At 39.6% G+C, this 20,740-nt stretch overlaps 1 pseudogene; it reads right to left on the bottom strand.

Moving 5' to 3' along the window:
- The window catches only part of LOC124594677, a 72,871-nt pseudogene that overhangs the window by 9,510 nt on the left and 42,621 nt on the right, over window positions 1-20,740 (bottom strand).

Raw genomic sequence — 20,740 nt, forward strand, 5'->3', positions numbered from 1 at the left:
CAAATGTGCCAATTTTGCTTATTGACGATCCCATCCAAATGGATGTGGAATTCGCCGCTAAACCAAACCATAAAATTGCCACCATATCCTGCGGCCAATCGCGCCATTTGTTTTCTTCTGTGGATATCATGTTCGATATTAGAAACAAACCTATCCTAGTGCTCCTGGTGTGCTTTCGTTATTACGCATTTAGCGTTATTCCGTGTCCCCTTATAGTATTGTTTCTTCTCAATAGTTGGTTTGCTTAAGTATTTTATATTGCATCCTGTTTTTCTTTGACAGCTTTCATTATATCCTCATTCCAAATTTTTAGGCCTTTTCTTACTATAGGCTTTCTCCTGTTTGGGTCTGGGATGTCTTCAAAATTATGAAAGAAAAAGTTCTACATTGATTCACACTGTTGGTTAAGGATTCATTGAGGTGATTTTATCTTGTGAATGTAAATCCCTCCTGTAACCCTTTGTTTATAATATGTGGGCCACAAATTGTTATTGATATTACCAAAAGAGTATTCATGATGAGCAATATGCGATGCAAATCTGGTCTTATTTAATATCTTGCGTCCTGTACAGAAGCAAGAAGAGGAGCATGTTATTTTGCATCTGCCAGGCTTTCGATGCCACTCTTCACCGGAATAATGTGAAAAAAATTTATTCTGTAGTTTAATGTCTATGTGGAACGGTATTTCATATAGTTCAACAGTTGTCACCATGTACTATATCCCGACTAACTGTCAACTAAGAAGAGTGAGTGTGGCTACAAGTACATCGGGCAAACGAAAGACTGTATCAAGTGGGATACATAATCAGTTTACACTTTGATCGGAAGGACAAGTCGACAGCGAAAACATCAGAGGCGGGCACAAGTTCTCCTTTAATAAATGATATTTTGATTTATTTGGATATAAATATGCAATCAGTTGTTTTTTTGGAGTTCTGATACGACTTATTGTACCAAAAGCTAGTTTTCGAGCCACTGCAGGTTCATCACTTGGTGTAAATGTTACACCAACATTATGTCGTACACCAAATGTATCTAGACGCTGTGGTGATAGTGCTGGATAAGACAACGGAAATTTTGTAATTGGTAACGAAACGCAAAGGCTGTTATGTTATGGGTACTTACAGGGCACTGCATGCTGATATTAAGGGTAAATCCGTTCCCACAATGCACATTATCGAATATACACAGTAGTTAACTACACCTGGTTGATACTTATTCACAGGAGGAAATCGCTGGATGTAACTACAAAGAATATGAAATCGGTAGATGTCTGTCTTTCCTACCCATGGTCTTCGGCGCAAAGGGCTCTGCATGAGAGAATACAAGCACAGATAACATATTTAAGTCAGTTTTCCTAGCTGCAGGTATGTTCTTATATTGGCAATGTACATCTAATATGGATTAAAAAGTCACACAAGAGACAAACAAAGTGAAATATTAAGTATGTAATTAAAGAGCAAATGGGTTATAGTACACCATATTTGTTACGTGACTATGAGAATATAATTTATGCAAGAGGATGAATATTTCTTATCACCTCCATTTCTCTTTAAGTATTAGGCAGGAATTGCCTGTTATGGCACCCATCTCTGTCGGGGTATTCCTCGCTCTCTTCTCCCATGGCACTTATAATTCCTTGTCTTTTAGGGAAGTCTCTCACTCTCCATTCTTTGTTGATGTTCGTTCCATTTTCTTCTGTAACCTCGAATTTTATCATTGAGTCTAAAGATTTGCAGTTCTTCTCTAATATCTTAATTTCTTAGCCTGCCTTCTCTTGTTCAACCTTTAACTCCTCTAAGGAATTTGATTTCTTGTTCCTCAACCCGGCTTTCTTGCTTCTTGGTAATCATCCAGGTCTCACTTCTATAGAGCAGTGTGGGAACTGCAACAGTTTTGTAAAATTTAATTTGAGTGTCTTTCCTGGTTTTGTTTTTTAGGTACCTGTTGACTGTTCCACATACCCAACTGAATTTATTTAGCTTAATTTCAATATCTCTGCTGTAGCCATGTGTCATTTTACATCCAAGGCAACTGAAATGGTTCACTTGTGGTAAAATCTTCTGATCTATCAGTATTTTGGTCCCAATTGGTTCTTTCCCCATGAAGGCCATTGTCTTAGTTTTTTCTTTTGAAAGTTCCATGGTAAATTTTTCACTTATTTGTTTAAGCAAGTAGATTCCTTTCTGCAGGTCATCTTCCTTATCTTCTAGGATCACTGCCTCATCAGCATATAGTAAATCATTTAAAAGAATGTTTCTGTCTAGGTAGATGCCTTTATGAAATACTGATTTCCATATATGTATTATTTCATTAATGCTGGTGTTGGACAAAGTTGGAAAGATGCAGAACTTTGTTGTACCCCTCTGTTAGTTGGTATCTCCTTACTTGTTTCACCATTGAGATCTAGGCTGATATTTGTGTCTTGATATAAACTTTTTATCACATTTACTAGATGCTTTGGATATCCGCGATTCATCATTATTCCCCAAAGTTTCTGTCGATTGATATTGACAAAAGATTTTTGAAAGTCAATAAAAGCAATGTATTTTGTCTTATTACACTCTCTTCGTTTTTATATTATTTGCTGTAGAATAAAAGCCGCATCTATTGAGGAGTGTCCTTTTCTAAAACCCATTTGTTCCTCATGCAGTCAGTACTGATTCTGCTATGTTTTAACGTCTTGTATTTAAAATCTTAGCACACACCTTGTATGCTGAGTCCAGTAAACTTATTCCTCTGTAATTATTGCATAGGCTATTATCTCCTTTTTTAAAAATTGATATCACTGTAGCTGTTGTCCAGTCGTTGGGAATACTCTTGTTCTTCCAACATTGGTTGAAGAGATGTAGCAGTCGTTGGTGTAGCATCATTCCTCCAAATTATAATAATTCAGCTTTAATGCCGTCTTTTCCTGTTGCTTTTCTGTTCTTAAGTGATGTTAGTGCAGATGATAATTCGTCAGACTGCATTTCATCTAATCCTTTCTATTCTAGTTGTTCAATTTCCGTTTCTTGTGCTTTATGATCATACCACAATTCGCTGTACAGATTTATCCACTCTTCTTCTTCAACACAATTTATTTGTATTTTCTCTCTTTCTGGTGTGTTTCATGCTTTTAAAAACCTTATTTGGCATTTATTGTCTTCTGTGGATATAATGTTCGATATTAGAAATAAACCTATCCCACTGTTCCTGATGTACTTTCTTTACTACGCGTTTAGCGTTATTTCCTTTCTCCATATAGTACTGTTTCTTCTCAATAGTAGAGTTGCTTAAGTATTTTATATATGCATCCTGTTTTTCTTTGACAGCTTTCATTATATCCTCATTCCAAATTTTTAAGCCTTTTCTTATTCTAGTCCTTTTCTGTTTTGGTCTGGGATGTCTTCAAAATACTGAAAGAAAAATTTCTACATTAATTCACATTGTTGGTTAAGGATTCTGTGAGATGATTTCAGCTTGTGAATGTAAATCTCTCCTATAATCCTTTGTCTATAATATGTGGGGTACAAATTGTTATTGATACTACCAATAGAGTGTTCATGATGAGCAATATGTGATGCAAATCTGGGCTTATTTATGGTTTTCCATCCAAAGTCCTCTTTATATTCTTTGTAGCACGTTGCAAAATTTTTCCCGTTTGTCCTGTACAGTAGCAAGAACAAGAGCATGTCACGCTTTCGATGCCACTCTCCATTGTATTAATGTGAACAACTCTTATTCTGTAGTTTAATGTCTGTGTGGAACGGTATTTGTTATAATATCTGGTCTGAAAACATTTGTAAGTTTGTATGACACTTTGTCAAGAAATGTAAGGCGGGCAAATTTTGTCGTTTATTTCTTGGCTTCTGATGCTGGTAGTTGCTTAAGTTAACTTTAGATTTTTCAACTAGGGTGTTTATGAGGGAACTGTTATATATTTTTGGCTATAGTTTTAAGTATGTTCATTTATTTACATTCATCTGCTTCACTGATGGTGTTGCATAGCGTGCACTTCCAAGATTACCTGAATAGATTTTGTGTTGGTCAGGATGGTATGCGTTATTGGTAATTGTAACATCAGCAGTGGTCGATTTTCTATGTGTTTGGGAGGTATGCTTGTTCTGGTGACGACAAATACTGAAAATAGTCATATGAATCAAATTAATTCCTTCATGTCCCCGACGTTCAATTATGATGCTGATATTTAAGTACATTTCATTCATGTCATCAACTGAACTATTTACTTCTTCCTTTGGACCAGTGAAAAGTGCCATTGTGTAACTCACATATCTTTTATACCACATAATTTTGGCGGGATATTGTGGATGAATTAATAGTATTTGTTGTAGGTTGTGTACAAATAAGCCTGCAAGCAAACACACCAGGTTATTATACATTGCCAGACTAGTATCTTGTGTATAATACTTACCACTGAATAAAAACATATGTTACAACATTAAATCAAGCGATATCCTGAGTTCATAAATTTCTCCATTGATTAGCAGTTTTCTGTACCTGATAAAAATCTTTTGTATTACTGACAGGTTGTATTTGAAGAATATATTTTTGTAGACATTTACTATGTCAATGGAGGCAAATATTGCAGTGTCTAGCGTTATTAGATACTTAATGTTGCTGATTAACACAAAAATATTGTTAATTGAAAAGCTGTTTTCGATAGTTTAATATTTCTTCAGCGTATTATTAAGATTTGTGGTATTTTGTGTCGTAGCTTGCTTATAACATTTACAATTGGATATATAGGATAACCACTTTTGTGTATCCTAGGTTGAGAACTTAGCCTCAAGGACTGTTTATTCATTACAACACAGAACTGGGCTTCATTAATGGTTAGTAACAAATTTAAAATTTAAGAATTTTTTCAGCTGACCGTTATAATTTAGGGGCGTGGCCTCTTTTTAGTTCAGTGATAATGTTAGATACAAAAAATTCGATTGGGTTGGAATTGTAGTCACTTCGATACACAATAACTGCTGTGTTTGGTTCTTTAGAATCAGGTGTAGTCTAGTGTGGACTTTATTACTTTAGTCTTTGTTCAATGGCTGTACTTGGGAAAACCCCTAAACACTGTGTTTTTGGGCACCAAAAGTATGCTACTAGTTGTGCTGCTGGCCGCTTCTGTAATGGTAAATCGTTGAAAATTTTACCATATGTCCTTAACATGATGTTCTCTGGGAATTTCTAAACCTTTTTTCGATTTTAACATGTGTTACAGGAATCCAGATGTTCAAATTCACCGTACATAAGTAAAACATCTGAACTGAGGCGTAAATGTAGTTTTAACTGACGTAGAGACCGCATGGCAAGGGTTCTGACGTCACTATCTTGAGCTGGAAGGTATTCGTTGGTGCTTCTTAACACCGTAAGCACCTTTCAAAAAATTGTACGAAATTTTTTGCACTTTCAAACGCCGCATGACTTGGTATACTGTAGGCGTAGCCTAAAAATATTGAGCTCTTCTGTGTAAAGGTCTGTAAAGTGAACTTATATTGGACGGAAGACGATTCTGTTTTAACGTTACGAATGTGTATTTATTTTTCGTTTATATGTGTGGTAGTATGTAAATACGTCGAAGTATATAAGTAAAATGTCAAGACTTTACTGAGATACAGACTTCATCTTATACAAGCAGCACACCCTGCTGTAACAGGGCAAAGAAGGGAATTAGTTGAAGAATTCTTCTGTCAGAGCACAGAAAAGACAAATACGCCTACTCTGTAAAAGATTCAGAGAGAAGTGGGGAACCAGCTGCCTCAGTCCCCTTTCCGCCTTCCCCACCAAAAGTTTTTGGCATGAGACCATATTCACGCTTTCTTGTGCAGCAAGACAGTAGCAGAGAGACACTCACATTAGAAAAGAGAGAGAGGGAGAGGAGTTGGGGGATGTGGCAGCGAAAGAGGAGGAGATGGATGAATGTTATAATAGTGGGAACTAAAGAGAGAGGAGACAATGGAAAGCAGAAAGAGAGATGAGTGGAACCACACATAGGCGTAGAGGTCTGGAACGTTCCCATCCTCCCTCCCAATCAACAAAAGTTAACAAGAAAAGCCCGCCCACTTTCTCCCACACCACCCACGCTTTTAAGTTTCCTAATCTAGAGACCAAAGCCTCAGGGAAACCATCCCCAAGGACACAAGTGGAGAGGAGACAATAGTGGCTGAAAAGAAAGATAACAATGGCAGTGTGTCACAGAGAGACAATGAAAGTGAAAGAAGGAGACAGTCGTAAAGAAGAGCGAGAGAAGGGTATGATGACAATGACAATGGGAGAGAGACAGACAGGAGAATGACCAATGGGAGAAAAAGTAGACATGGGAAGGATATGTAGCAGTGAGAGGGAGATGATGAATACAATGACATCGGTACTAAGAGGGACTGGGTAAAAGGAAATAGAATGTTGTGTTTTGAAAGAGTGCGAATATTTCACATGCCAGAATCATTGATGAGTTGGTCAAAATGAGGACTGTCACAGTTGGTTACCCACTTTTCAGTTAAAGTCCTTTATAGAGCAGTCCATTTGCATTCTTTGTGCTCAAATAGTGGTATTTTACTGCTGGTATATACTGCTACATTTAACAATAAGTCGCAGGCTTTCCTAAGTGATCATAGTAATGTTGCCGACCAAAGTTTCTTTTCTTTTTGACTGGTAAACAGAAGAAAATTCTGTCTTATTGTTCTCATCCTTTTCATACACTCCTTTATTTTCTTTTGAATCAGCAGAACTAAATATGCTACTTTGTTTCTTACCCAATAACTTGTTTCCACTTATGTCAATTTCATCTGTGTCTCATAAATTCCTCATAAGCGCTATTACACTGTCAACATTCTACATCCTGTTATCGTATCTCGAGGTGGATCTTCAATTATTATTGTTATTATTATTATTACTATTATTATTGGCCCTTGATGTAAGTGTAATATTTATCTGAAATGGGCTGTGTGCGTTAGTAGCAACCAATGTTTTATTTATTAACATTATAAAACTTAATGAACCTTTTATCAAATTTCGAACAACTATCTCTTTAGTGTAAAGAACCTGTGCAAGATGTCGATTACCTATGATAGTCTGTAATTTTCGTAGGAAGAAGAAATGCCTAATTAAATAAATATTTTATACACAGAAAAGGTTATCTGCATCTTTTATGACCATTATCAATACGTACTTGAACATGTGGAGGTTGCGATAACATATAGATAACTGCATCCGCTATATCTTCACGTTCCTTCATAGGCGTATGCATATTTTCCAGTGCTTCAAGCGAATACTTCTTTAAGTTATTATATATAGCTGTTTTCACAATTCCTGGCGATATTTCCATAAAAGAAATCAAAGGTTAACAAACAGAAGACAATACTTAGTTTTAAAAACTGTTTTATTTGCCCTTGAAATTTATTATTTATCTAAGGATCATTTATATATTTCTCAAACTTATTATCCTAGTTCAAGTATATTAAAAGTACGACGGTTATTGAGCAAGTAACAAACAATCGGTCACAAAGTGGTAGCCACAGTGAAAATCAAAAATGTTTTGCAACAGTTACTTACAACTTCAACCTCCTTCTCTACATAGTCGCCGCTCCGACTTAGACGTCTGTTCTAGCATTGTACGAACTTTAGAATACACTCATCAAGAAGGCAGCTTACTGTGTTTTCCGACAATTTTCTACTCTGGTCTGCATCTCGTTGTCTGTGTCAAAATGTTGTCTTCATAGCCGGCAGTTCATCTGAGCAGGGAAGAAAATCTTTGGGAGCAAATTGCGGGCTGTATGGTGGGTGATCAAACACTTTCCATGGAAAACGCTGCAGGAGAGTCCTCACTGTCCTTGAAGTGTGCTGTCGGAAACTTTCATGAAGAAGATAATGCATGGCAGTTACGTCACGTGGAGTTGCATGAAACCAGGCCAAAAACTCCTGGCACACATCGTATTTTGTGAAAGTCACCATTCTCTGGGCGTCGTTATGCACTCATTGTGCGCTCAGAACTAGAAAGAGCAACTTGACACTATCTACTGGCATACTAGAGACACTGCCCAACATATTTGTGGAAAGTCTGATCGGATTTTCACTGTGGTTTCCATTTCGCGACCAATCATTCCTTACTTTCCAAATTAGCCCTCATACATTGTGAAATAAAGGTTTTACAACAGGTTTTACCAATAAATTACATGACTTGTTCAGTCTAGAAAACATAAAGAAGAGTTGTTAGGTCAGATTCACTTTTCACAAAGTGTTAAACTCATAGACAGAGAATAATTTTAATTACATAATTTAATTAGTGTTGCCTAAACGTCGTATTTTAGACGCCATCGAAAGTATGAAGTTGATTTTAGTATACGTCTTTATTTTTTCATGGCGTCTGTCTCGAGAATTCAGTGGTTCAGTTTGATTAGTATATTGTGTGAATTCATCTTCGACAATCCAAATAGATGCGTATGTTTGGCTTATGTACACTAAAGCTCAAGCCTGATCTTACTCAGTCTGATTAAAGAGCTACTATTTTCCAATCGTATATAAGTATTGTGAGACAGATGCTTTCGAGTAAGTGTTTAGTGCATCCACAGAATGGAGTGTGTTCTTAGCTAATGAAAGAACTTATACATGCATTACTCGGCCAAATGTCTTGAGAAATCCATAGCTGTTAGTAAGTTATGTTACGTAAGTAAAATAACATAAAGACTCGTTGCACTACTTTTAGGCACTCTTTCTGAAACACGGGTAAAATTATTTCTATGTGTGTCTTTAGGTAGCTGATCTGGCAAGAGAGTGAAACGGAAGTATAGGGCCAAAGCTTTATGTTCGTGGGTACACACACACACACACACACACACACACACACACACACAGTATCCCAGGAATACTGCAACCAACTTTGGTGGGCGGGGGTTGTTGAATGTGTCTGGGGGAACAAATCTAGAATAGCAACCCGCGCTCAGAAAGATCAGTAGTAGAAGAATGCGGTAGTTTAGAAACTAAGTCAGTATTTTCCAAAATCCTAATGTGGAATACAAGAGGCAGGACAAACTCAAATGTCTCCATCCATAACAAATTAAAAGTTACTTCTATCCCTTCTTTCGTTGCTCCCCGAAATTGTACTGGATAGGCATTGCAAAATGTGTATGAAATTCTGTTTAGCAGGAATGAATCAAATTTGGAAGTCCATCTAGTTGGGCACAGTTTCCTCAGAGCCTAACACGTCTGTTAGTTCATCAGTTTCTTTTATACGTCATCTCCGAAACATGTAATCACTGAAGAACACATACATTCATGGCCCTTTGTCGTAAAACTGTTGCAGTTCCTACATATTCATGACGGAATCATTTCGTAGCAAATTTTGTTGCGCAATGAACAACATGTAAACTCAGTATCTAGGTAAAATGCTTTACTTCCTGATTGTAAACCTGTGCATTTGTCATTCATAGATACAGCGTAATTGTATTATTGACTACTGCATTTATCCAGCTGTATTTTCATCTTCTCTAAATAATTTTATTATTTACTTTTAAAAATTCTCAGTATCATAGCCACTTACACCACTGCTTTCCTCATTTCATTCTCATTTCCATTTGAGTTAGTAAAATTTAAGTGCATATATCTTATAACACAAAGTTGGTCCATTCTGGAAGTAGTAGGGCAAGGAGAGAAAGAGACAACCTTGAGCCCAACCTAGAGGTCATTATGGGAAATATCACGCAGTTGAGCTTCTCATATTTTGCTGATGTCAACATCAGTATTTCCTTATCTCCAGTCATTCGAGGAATTGTGTCATGCTGTTTGTACCAAGGTCAAGGAGGAGGGGGCCTGTGCACACCTACTGCCACTGTGGAAATTTTACATCAAGCACCCCCCACCCCCGCACACACACACACACACACACACACACACACACACACACACACACACACGTTGAGCACCCCCTGCATTCGTGGGAGCGAGATTCGACTGCTGTTCACATGCATTACTAACTTCCAAAAACTCGTTTAAGGACTGCCTATGCCTGTCCTCACGTTGGTAGCTAAGTATCATTCGCTGTGGTATACTGGAACGAGTAAATTGCATACTTCTTAATTCACAAATAAAAACCGACATTTGATCTAAAATATAAGTAAGAAATTAGGAATTCTTATTCACTGAAAATGAGATTTTTACCTTAAATACTATCCCACAAGGTCTGAAAACATAAATAAGAGTAAGTCCATTTTCACATCTTACGAGGGCAGTTCAATAAGTAATGCAACACATTTTTTTTCTGAAACAGGGGTTGTTTTATTCAGCATTGTAATACACCAGGTTATACCCCAATCTTTTAGCTACACAACACTATTTTTCAACGTAATCTCCATTCAATGCTACGGCCTTACGCCACCTTGAAATGAGGGCCTGTATGCCTGCACGGTACCATTCCACTGGTCGATGTCGGAGCCAACGTCGTACTGCATCAATAACTTCTTCATCATCCACGTAGTGCCTCCCACGGATTGCGTCCTTCATTGGACCAAACATACGGAAATCCGACGGTGCGAGATCAGGGCTGTAGGGTGCATGAGGAAGAACAGTCCACTGAAGTTTTGTGAGCTCCTCTCGGGTGCGAAGACTTGTGTGAGGTCTTGCGTTGTCATGAAGAAGGAGAAGTTCGTTCAGATTTTTGTGCGTACGAACACGCTGAAGTCGCTTCTTCAATTTCTGAAGAGTAGCACAATACACTTCAGAGTTGATCGTTTGACCATGGGGAAGGACATCGAACAGAATAACCCCTTCAGCGTCCCACAAGACTGTAACCATGATTTTACCGGCTGAGGGTATGGCTTTAAACTTTTCCTTGGTAGGGGAGTGGGTGGGGCGCCACTCCTTTGATTGCCGTTTTGTTTCAGGTTCGAAGTGATGAACCCATGTTTCATTGCCTGTAACAATCTTTGACATGAAATTGTCACCCTCAGCCACATGACGAGCAAGCAATTCCGCACAGATGGTTCTCCTTTGCTCTTTATGGTGTTCGGTTAGACAACGAGGGACCCAGCGGGAACAAACCTTTGAATATCCCAACTGGTGAACAATTGTGACAGCACTACCAACAGAGATGTCAAGTTGAGCACTGAGTTGTGTGATGGTGATCCGTCGATCATCTCGAATGAGTGTGTTCGCACGCTCCGCCATTGCAGGAGTCACAGCTGTGCACGGCCAGCCCGCACGCGGGAGATCAGAAAGTCTTGCTTCACCTAGCGGCGATGATGACACACGCTTTGCCCAACAACTCACCGTGCTTTTTCCACTGCCAGATCACCGTAGACATTCTGGAAGCGCCTATGAATATCTGAGATGCCCTGGTTTTCCGCCAAAAGAAACTCGATCACTGCCCGTTGTTTGCAACGCACATCCGTTACAGACGCCATTTTAACAGCTCCGTACAGCGCTGCCACCTGTCGGAAGTCAATGAAACTATACGAGACGAAGCGGGAATGTTTGAAAATATTCCACAAGAAATTTCCGGTTTTTTCAACCAAAATTGGCCGAGAAAAATAATGTGTTGCATTACTTATTGAACTGCCCTTGTACTTGCTCCTGTTACTTAGCAGATGGATGCATGAAAAATCGATATTTCTCTGTAAATAATTAAAAATCAGCATTTGCTTCGAAAATGTAAATAAAAAATTAAAAATTCGTATTTGTTGAAAGTGATCTGTAGCTTAAATGCGACTCCACAAACCCAGAAAACGGGAAACAATTGCAAATCCCAATTCCTCCAATCACCAGCAGAATACTGCACTGTAAAGTCGAGTCCATAGTTAGATCTTTGTACCACGACAATAGATGGCTCCAGTATCAATTAAAAAACAGCAGCAGCACGAAAAATTCAAAAATTTACATTTCTATTAGAGGTTAAAACGCTGTCTGATGTTGTAACATTGCAACACTGCAGTGCAAAAGAAAGTGTGAGTTAATTTCCACATATATACAGTCGTTAAATTAGTGACCAAAGTCTGAAGTATGCACGCCAAGGCAAAGATCAACAGTCGTCATTTTAGAAATTAGGCCTGAAAATTCGATGTCGTAAAACTACCCTTTCCAGGCCTATAGCTGCAGAAAAATATGTGCTACGTTGGCATTCAAATAGACACTGGATCTAATTATTCACAACATACCCTCAAAGTATGTGTTTCAAAGTGTTTAAATAGTCTGAAGCACCAATTTAGGAGGGACATCGATGATGCGTCGTGTTGTTCACTATAAAAAATATAAACGAAGCTTTCCAGTGGCAATTATTACTATTATTACAAATAGCACAGCACGTAAATAACTGCAGCTTGCAGTCAGAAGGCCCTGTAAAAGCTTTGTAGACTGTATTTGACCGATATTAACGCTCTCAATACCAAAGGGTTGGGGGGATACGTTACTTTATGCCTTCCTTTTGGAAATATTGATATCTAGTCAGGTGTTTTATTTCTCAAAATTTTGTAAAAATATATTTATTGTCTTTAATGAAGTCTCCCCCAGATTCTATGATTCTTCCACATTTCTCGTTTAAGTTTAATCGGAAAATTTAAGTTTAAGTGAGATGTTCATAAAGTCTTCCGCTCTTGATAGTAATGCGAATTCCCACGACAGTCGCCTTACTCCACAAATAATAGCATGGCGTGACCTTAGAACGCACGGAAATTATATTTCTATGGGTTGATAACAACAGTGGTCTCAACAATGATTCATTTCCGTTTGGGTCTTTATTGTTTCCTGTTCAAGGGTTCAAATGGCTCTGAGCACTATGGGACTCAACTGCTGAGGTCATTAGTCCCCTAGAACTTAGAACTAGTTAAACCTAACTAACCTAAGGACATCACAAACATCCATGCCCGAGGCAGGATTCGAACCTGCGACCGTAGCGGTCTTGCGGTTCCAGACTGCAGCGCCTTTAACCGCACGGCCACTTCGGCGAGCTCCTGTTCAAGGGCACTTAGTTCAGTGTTAGATACAACTGTGATTGAAAATGTAGCGACAGTCACTTAGTGACAGAGGAATACCATAGATCATGGAAGAATCTACAGATTCTCAAATTGAATTTGATGAAACTGACGACTAGTTAGTGAACCTGAAGAAGTAGGTGTTGTGCGCGAGGATATGGACAGTGAGAGAGAACCTAAGACGGCACCTGAAACTGATGACGAGGCAGCTTGCGAGTTAGTGACAAGTACATTACAAGCACTGGAAAAATTTATAGCACCAAACCTCCTCACATTAGAAGACCAGTGGCACAAAACATAGTCAGAATGAGAAGGCATAAAGGCGAAGGTAAAGTAGGAACAACAAGAGAATCATTCGAAAAGTTTTTATCTCCAGAAATTGTCAACATCATAATAAAGCGTACCAATGAAGAGGCACTGAGGCAGAAAATACCCAAGACAGACAGTATTGAACTCATGACGTATATAGGACTTCTTTTTATTATGGGGAAGGAGAATGACAGTAAGTCATCTGTTACGGATTAATGGTCCTACACTTCAGAAAGGTTTGTTTATACTGTTGCCATGAGCCGAATCACTTTCCAGCAGCTTACTAAAATAATAAGATCTGATAGTAGAGAGTCGAGAAGCGATCGCAGGAAACCTGATAACTTTGCTGCAATACGAGTAATTGTTCATAAAATAAATTGACTGCGAAAATATTATTTTGTTGGGATGCACATTGTTATTGATGAAATTTTTTCATTGTTCCACGGCAAGCGTCCGTTCAAGATCTTCATGAAGGGAAAACCTGGTAAATACGGTATACTTATACGCATGCTCACAGACGCTAAAACCAGAAATGTTCTCAGCATGGAGCCTTATGCTGGGAAAAGAAATGATGGTGCAAAACAACAAAATTCCGCTGCAGCTGTGGTCAAACGCCTGGTGGTTCCTCTACATAAATAAGGGTGACATGTCACCACAGACAGGTATTTCAATTCAATTGATTTGGCCGAAGATCTATGGAGGAATCACAAGCAAACTCTCTTGGGAACATTACAAGCTAATAAGAAGCATATACCTCAAGAACTGAAAGATATCTCATGACGAGAATTACATTCTAGTGAATTTGCTTTCAGTGATACTAGTACTGGAAATATTCCAATTGTTTCTTATACTCTCCGTGAAAAATCTTAAAGAAATTTACTGTTTCTATCATCTCAACGTTATGACGCCGCAGTTGGTTCACCTACTAACACTAGGCAGAAAACAATTACAAATTTACATTACGGATTCCTCCAAATTGCTTAACATCTAAGGATTATTATGGAGGAGTACGAGACCAGCTGACGAACCCTTTGGTTAATGGTTACTAATTGTGAAGCCTCAGTATTACGTGATAGATAGATCAGCACCGACATGCCTTTCACTGTTGCATGAACAGCGAATTCTGTATTTAAAGAAAAGGAAAAAAGTTTAATTAGCAAAAATCAGTCTGACAAGTGATATGAACAGGCAAACTGCTGCGCACTGATTTATTTCAGCTCATAATTTTTGCAGTCCAGTCAGAGCAAAGCCGAGTAACCCGTTGCGAAATAAGGAACAACTGTAGGGCCTAAACGAACATTTTGAGAGAAATTAAGATGAGTTTTGATTTACAGTGTATCACATAAATTCAGAAGCTGCATTTTTCTGATAGGGGCACATTTACATTACGTAACGGTTAACCATTGTGTAAGACAGATTATTCACGATAAAGCCACCCTGAGTATTCCTGTGAATCATTTTTCACATACATTCTAATTTACAGACGGTCAGGTGTGTTGTAGATTAATCAGAATCTCATACATAAGAAAAGTAATTTGCAAGGATCTATATGCGTTCAGAAGTAGGGAAGCAATAGATGATTCTATATCAGAGATGGTAACCAGAATTTTAGAACCTTTCTTTCAGATAGTTAGCGAGAGATTCACTCACACACACACACACATACAGAGCAGTTTGCCAATTACGAAACAAAAGCATTTAAAACACCAACTGTAGAGAATAGATGGGAGCAGAAAGGGAAAAGGGCCTTGGAACACAGCGAAGTGGGATGTAAAATACGCGAATCTATGCTGTTTATAATTAGACACAACGTGATTTGGAATAGAAAGAACGCAACATACCAGGCTTCATTTGCTAAAAGTGTTCAATGATTATCATCCGACGAAGCATACAGCTATGAAGATAAGTTGATAAAATATTGACAACAATGTGGTTCCTTTTATTCCATGTAAGATATTACGGATGTGATTACAGAGAAGTACATTTGAATAGCGATGAAGTGACGACCTCTTGTGTGTACTAAAAAGTATGCAACGCTCTGAGCAATAGGGTTCCTGTTAAGCCACACTTTATTATTAGGACTATCCGGGCAGCCTCTGAAAATTGGTGACTGTGTTTCACTTCACTCTGAAATGAGAGTCCCATTAAAAGGCTGAGACAGTTAATGGACGACACCGAATTTCCAAGTACCTGATATACCTGAGTGGGAACCTCAAAGGCCTTCCCAGTAGAAACTAACGGACCTTCTGTTGAGCTGGTGCCATCTTGGCGACTCTGCAATGCACAGAACAGAAACCAGAACCCATTCACGAAAAGCTGGCGTGTGAGTATGTAGGGAACTTGATGCAGACAGTGACTGGTGCATCGAGTTGTGTGAGACTGCCGTGGGAACATCTTATCTCAATACTGGTCGCCGTGGAGTGATTCTCTGGAGTGGGATCGAAGTGGTTGGCAGCCTGTAACGTCGAATGATAGGGTGGAGCTACCTAATTTCTGCCCTTTATTTTGCTACAGTGGAAACTGAGCCCACCATTAACATGGTGACACTATGGGAAATTCAGCGCCATCAATAACAGGATTAGGGGGGAAGAAGAAGAAAACTCTTGAGCACGGTCCTTCGAGGGGATGGAATTGGTTGATTTGAGCGCACTCTATGTGAAGAGGTGACAGTGTTTCGGAGTGGGCACTCTGACTTGGCATTCATGCGACATTTCAACCTGTCTCGTAATCAGTTTCCAGACTGATTGAGCCGTGCATTCATCCAAAGATCTACTGTCATTTTGTGACATCCACAGCTTCCGTTCATTGTCGAACGGTTCTTCTTTCAGTCCACTTTCGCGATTGTGTTCTTGTTACGTGACCTACAACTGCAAAAATATAGCTTGGATGTCACCCTTGCAGGTAAATTACTGCAGATAAAATTCATCACATGCAATCGATTTGCATGGGACAGCAGCTCTGTGCCAAATGTTGAGTGACCGTTTCTCCTGCAGAACGATTACTGAGAAAACATCGCCCATGACGCGTATTGAACTGTTATCAGTGTCGCTTGTAAAGCCGCGGCCGGCTACAGAGAAATGCGAAGATAAAAGCCACCGGCTGTCTGTCAACAGCCACGCGGCACCACGCAACCTCAACTGCAAACTGACAAGTCATGTGGGCCCACCTTCGCCTTCATCCACCGCTGATTTCAGCATGGCAGATAAAATGGTCAACTCCTTGCTGCAAGTCTAATTGCTGAGAAGTGTCTTCTTCGTACTAGTCCTGATAATTCCGATTATTTGTGGAATCCATGCACGGAATAAACAATTACTGTTACATGACTTTAATATTTGATAGCCGTATTTACTAGATGAATGCGACAACAGGGGGTTACTTCATTGCATTTCTTCCCTTATTCATTCTTTCGGGAAGGCCAGTGGACCAGGGTGCCTATGGAGAGCTTCTGTGAAGGTTGGAGAGCAGGAGGGGGTGGAGGAAGGCAGTGGGACTGCGGGAGTAAGGAGACGGGTTCTGTGTGGGTAAGTCAGTCAGTAGGAGTCTTGCTACCGAAGTCAAGGCTTCAGGTTGGAGTCAAAAACTCGGAGCATTGGATCAGACAGACAGCAAGTTTCAGATTGGCACACAGTCTGATCCATAGTGGCAGATTCGTCTGTGAGATTGTGTTAGCAATGGTTTATTTAATTAACTTCCTATGTCTATAACGAAGCCAGGATGCTTATAATGAGCTTTTTAAGTTTCTGTTTAGTCCATTTACTTTCCTGCAATTTATGTGCACTTGTTTCTACTGTCTATTTACCAGGTTAGGAAATTCTGTATGACTGAAAAGTATATTTACGTAACCATAAAATTAAGAAACACCAGTCCTGTTCGGAGACCTTGAAATGTAACAATATAAGGCATTTGAAACTCACCCCGCACCGTATGTTGCTCTTCCTGGCAACCAGATCCTTCCTCAGTCCTTCAAGCAGAGCCTTGACAGCATGCTTGCTGGCCTAGTACATCGAGTACAATGGATCGAATGGCATGATGTGACCAGCTATACTGAAAACAAGAAAAAGAAACAAACTTGTATTGCCTGTACTATGTGGATAAAGATTATATACTGTGAAACTTGGCAGGATGTAACCACCAAACATGAATAATTTTGACAATTCGTATTTCATTTACTTAATAGGGGATCGCATTTTTTAGGGGGGCGGGAGCTATCGAATTATTAATCGTTCCTTGGTTGGTGCTGGGTAGCCTTATACTAACATTTCTGTGGAGATGCAAACTGAGAGTGTAATTTTCTGACAGGAAGGCCACAGTGGGACTTCACGGTCCCTGTGATCGACATGGAACAAGGGCTGCTGGGAAGCCAGTTTCATGGATCTGAAAGGAGAATTCTGGTACTTTTACAGCCAAGACAGTCGCCTCGTCGTGAGGCCGGTGGAAAGGACTTCTCTTGATTGACCTGTGGTCGCTACGGAGGCTTAGACGAGATGACGCTGAAACCATGAGATTGTAGACATAGAATCTTACAAGTGCCACGAACAGCGTTTTTCAGCATAAGGAATGTACGTGGGATGCCTGCCGCAAATGCGTGCTAACGGCCGAGAGAAGTTCTTATGCGAAGTGCCATCCCGCATTTCTGCCAAAAGACACAGAAACGTATTCGGTTAGTTCAATTGCAGATGGAGGAGGGGTCATAATTTGTTCTAGAAGCTTCTATTGACCTGATCATGAGCTGAAAGAGGTTGACTGATAGCCTCATGACGTGTAGAGAGGAAGACACTCCAATTGTAACGGGGGCTGTGATTGGCTGTAAGGAGAATTCATACTAATGACGCGAGGTTTGTTCTAAACTCGGCGCTTCACGGCGGGGGGGCTCTCTTGGTGGTGTCGGTAGGACATAATTGGCTAGATAGCGATTTTGAGAGCTCTCTGGTGAGTGTCAGTGAGTGATAAACTTAGGTGGATAGCGTTTTGAGACATGGCTGGCGGGGTGTCAGAGAACTGTCTCAGCATCAGATTCGTATGTGCTGATGTTGTCACTAGGAACTGCATCATTCGTCTCTCTATGAACAGAGATACGAACCTGCGCTTCTTCGTGGAGATGGAGGCATTATGAAGTGCTTCTTTACGAGCTCACACTTAAAAAAAGTCTCTGATCCTGTTTTATAAGTAAGTAGAATTCTTAATTCGTCATTACACGGAAGTGGCCTCGACCCCAGGAGGTTGCAGACGCCATTTGACGTCCTCTGTGTAGTCAGAATTTTCAGCTACGCAAAGCACTTTGTCTCTACGACCACTGGCAGCAGTTTACAGATTATCGCTCCAGAATTGTTCTTCACAGAATTGAATTCGGCGATATACGCACCACGGCTCGGCAGATAGGCACTCTTTCAGAATACGTGCGTTCCATTTCTTTGATCTCAGTGCCTTTTACTGCCAATGCTAGTAAGGGTAGAGGCTTTCTTAACTTAGATGTTAAACAGTGTCAACCACTTAAGTGTTTCAGTCGAATAAAATCTCAAATTAAGATTAATGAGTAGCAGCTAACGTCCTAGGCCAATGAATGGTCATTTCGCATTGTTTCTTCGAGAGTTGTTTTTATAATAAAAGTATTATCAGTACGCGGATGATCTACTCTTGCTAGAATTAGACTCCAAACACCGATCTTGATCAAGTTAGAGTGGAGACTTGGGGACTAAGCCAGACGGTACTCCCAGTTGGAGATTGTCAGTGGTAAGGCTGATTTAGTTCACTTATTAAGCGTGATCATGCCACTGCCATCACATCATTTACTGCCATACACATAATCACACGCAATTAGAAGGGGTAGTATTGGCACTGAAGTGACAGCACCCTTATGAACACGTCTGTATTTCTCATTGTTTTCTATCCTTAAAATACATAAACTTCAGTGTGATACTGAAGAAGTTGCAGATTTCTCCCTACCAACCATGGGAGAGAAACAGAGGGTTAGGTGTGAGGAGTGTGTTTGATAGATTCGACAGGTGCAGGAACTGATACACCAGATGTGCTGTACATTGAGCTCCTCTGTGGAGTTTTTGGTTGATGGGTGTTACGAATGTTAGTTTCAACACTTCACCATGTTGTTGGTCGCAACAGTGAGCAAGTCATAGTATTTAGCACTACTCGGCAATGGTTTTGGCACATGATGGATTATCACACAAGTATATGAAAACGTTTGGTGCTCTACAGAGAGTAGGTTATGAAGATCTGTAGGTTACAATAATTGTATGCCTTCTTTTCTATAGTTCAAGTGAACACAAAAAAAGCACACCGCACTTCGTCAGGTCTAAGCGAAGAAGTTTTGATGTCCCGTCGACATCGGGGTTACTAGGGACAAACACTAGTCCTGTTTAAAATGATCACGTTAAGAAATCAATGATGGCTTTGAAAGAATTATTCTGGCTTAGGTCTTAAAATGAACAAAGACACCACAGGAAATTTTCATGGGGATCGCTGGACGGGGGTCTAAAATCCACACCTGCACCTTTTTTATCCACCATACCGTCTCGCGCAATTCTAATTTTCCTGTTTCCTTAGATGCATGAGAATTCTACATGGTATCAGAATGCTACATTACTTTCACAGACGCTGTCTTTTAAGGAGAAGCGAAAGTAGATCCGTTGTAACGACTCCTTCATTCGAGAAAACCGTGTATAATGCAAATATTTTTTTCTGAGAATCAAACGTCTTATGTACTCTGGTGTCCAAAATCCAAGCAACAAACAGAAATCATGCAAGGTTGCGTTAATTTTGCAACAAAACGATATAAACAGATGGCAGTAAAGTAGAAACAATATAAAAAATTCAGAACGTAAACAACTGCACCATTTTCTCTTCGTTTTTTTTTTCAGCTTAACGCATTTTCACACACATTCCGACAACTGGTTAATGTGACTGTCCCGCTTCCATTCTCTTCACTGCAGAGAATCTGATAGGCGACTCCTCTGTGCCACACGGCACCGTCTGTGACAGTGTACACCACGACCGCGGTTGTCACACTGCTCGACAAATACTGCCTCGTTTCATGGGTGCTCTGACGCCATCGTTGGCGTTATAGGAATGTCATCGTTCATGCCGATCACGATTGTATGGACATCTGTTGACATTTTCTATGATTATATCGTGAATTATACAGACAACGGGGGAATAGTGGTTTGTTGCTTTAATTTTGGACACCAGTGCAGACTGTGGAGATAAGAGTCAGCTTTAATGTTCGTTAATAAACACGAAAAAATACAATAACTTCTAGAAATTCTCGAAACATGAGACGTTGATTGGAAATTGAGCAATGAAAACGCCTAACAACAACAAAACATAATCGTAGTAGATGTTTTGCAAATTGCGCAGTTGTTAAATTTCGCATCAAGTGCAGATAAAACTAAAGTTCAGACGAGGTCGACTGTCATAGGACATTAGCGACTGTCAATCATTCAGACACACACGCACACATACGT

The sequence above is a fragment of the Schistocerca americana genome, chromosome 2, assembly GCF_021461395.2.
Source record: "Schistocerca americana isolate TAMUIC-IGC-003095 chromosome 2, iqSchAmer2.1, whole genome shotgun sequence".
NCBI lineage: Eukaryota > Metazoa > Arthropoda > Insecta > Orthoptera > Acrididae > Schistocerca > Schistocerca americana.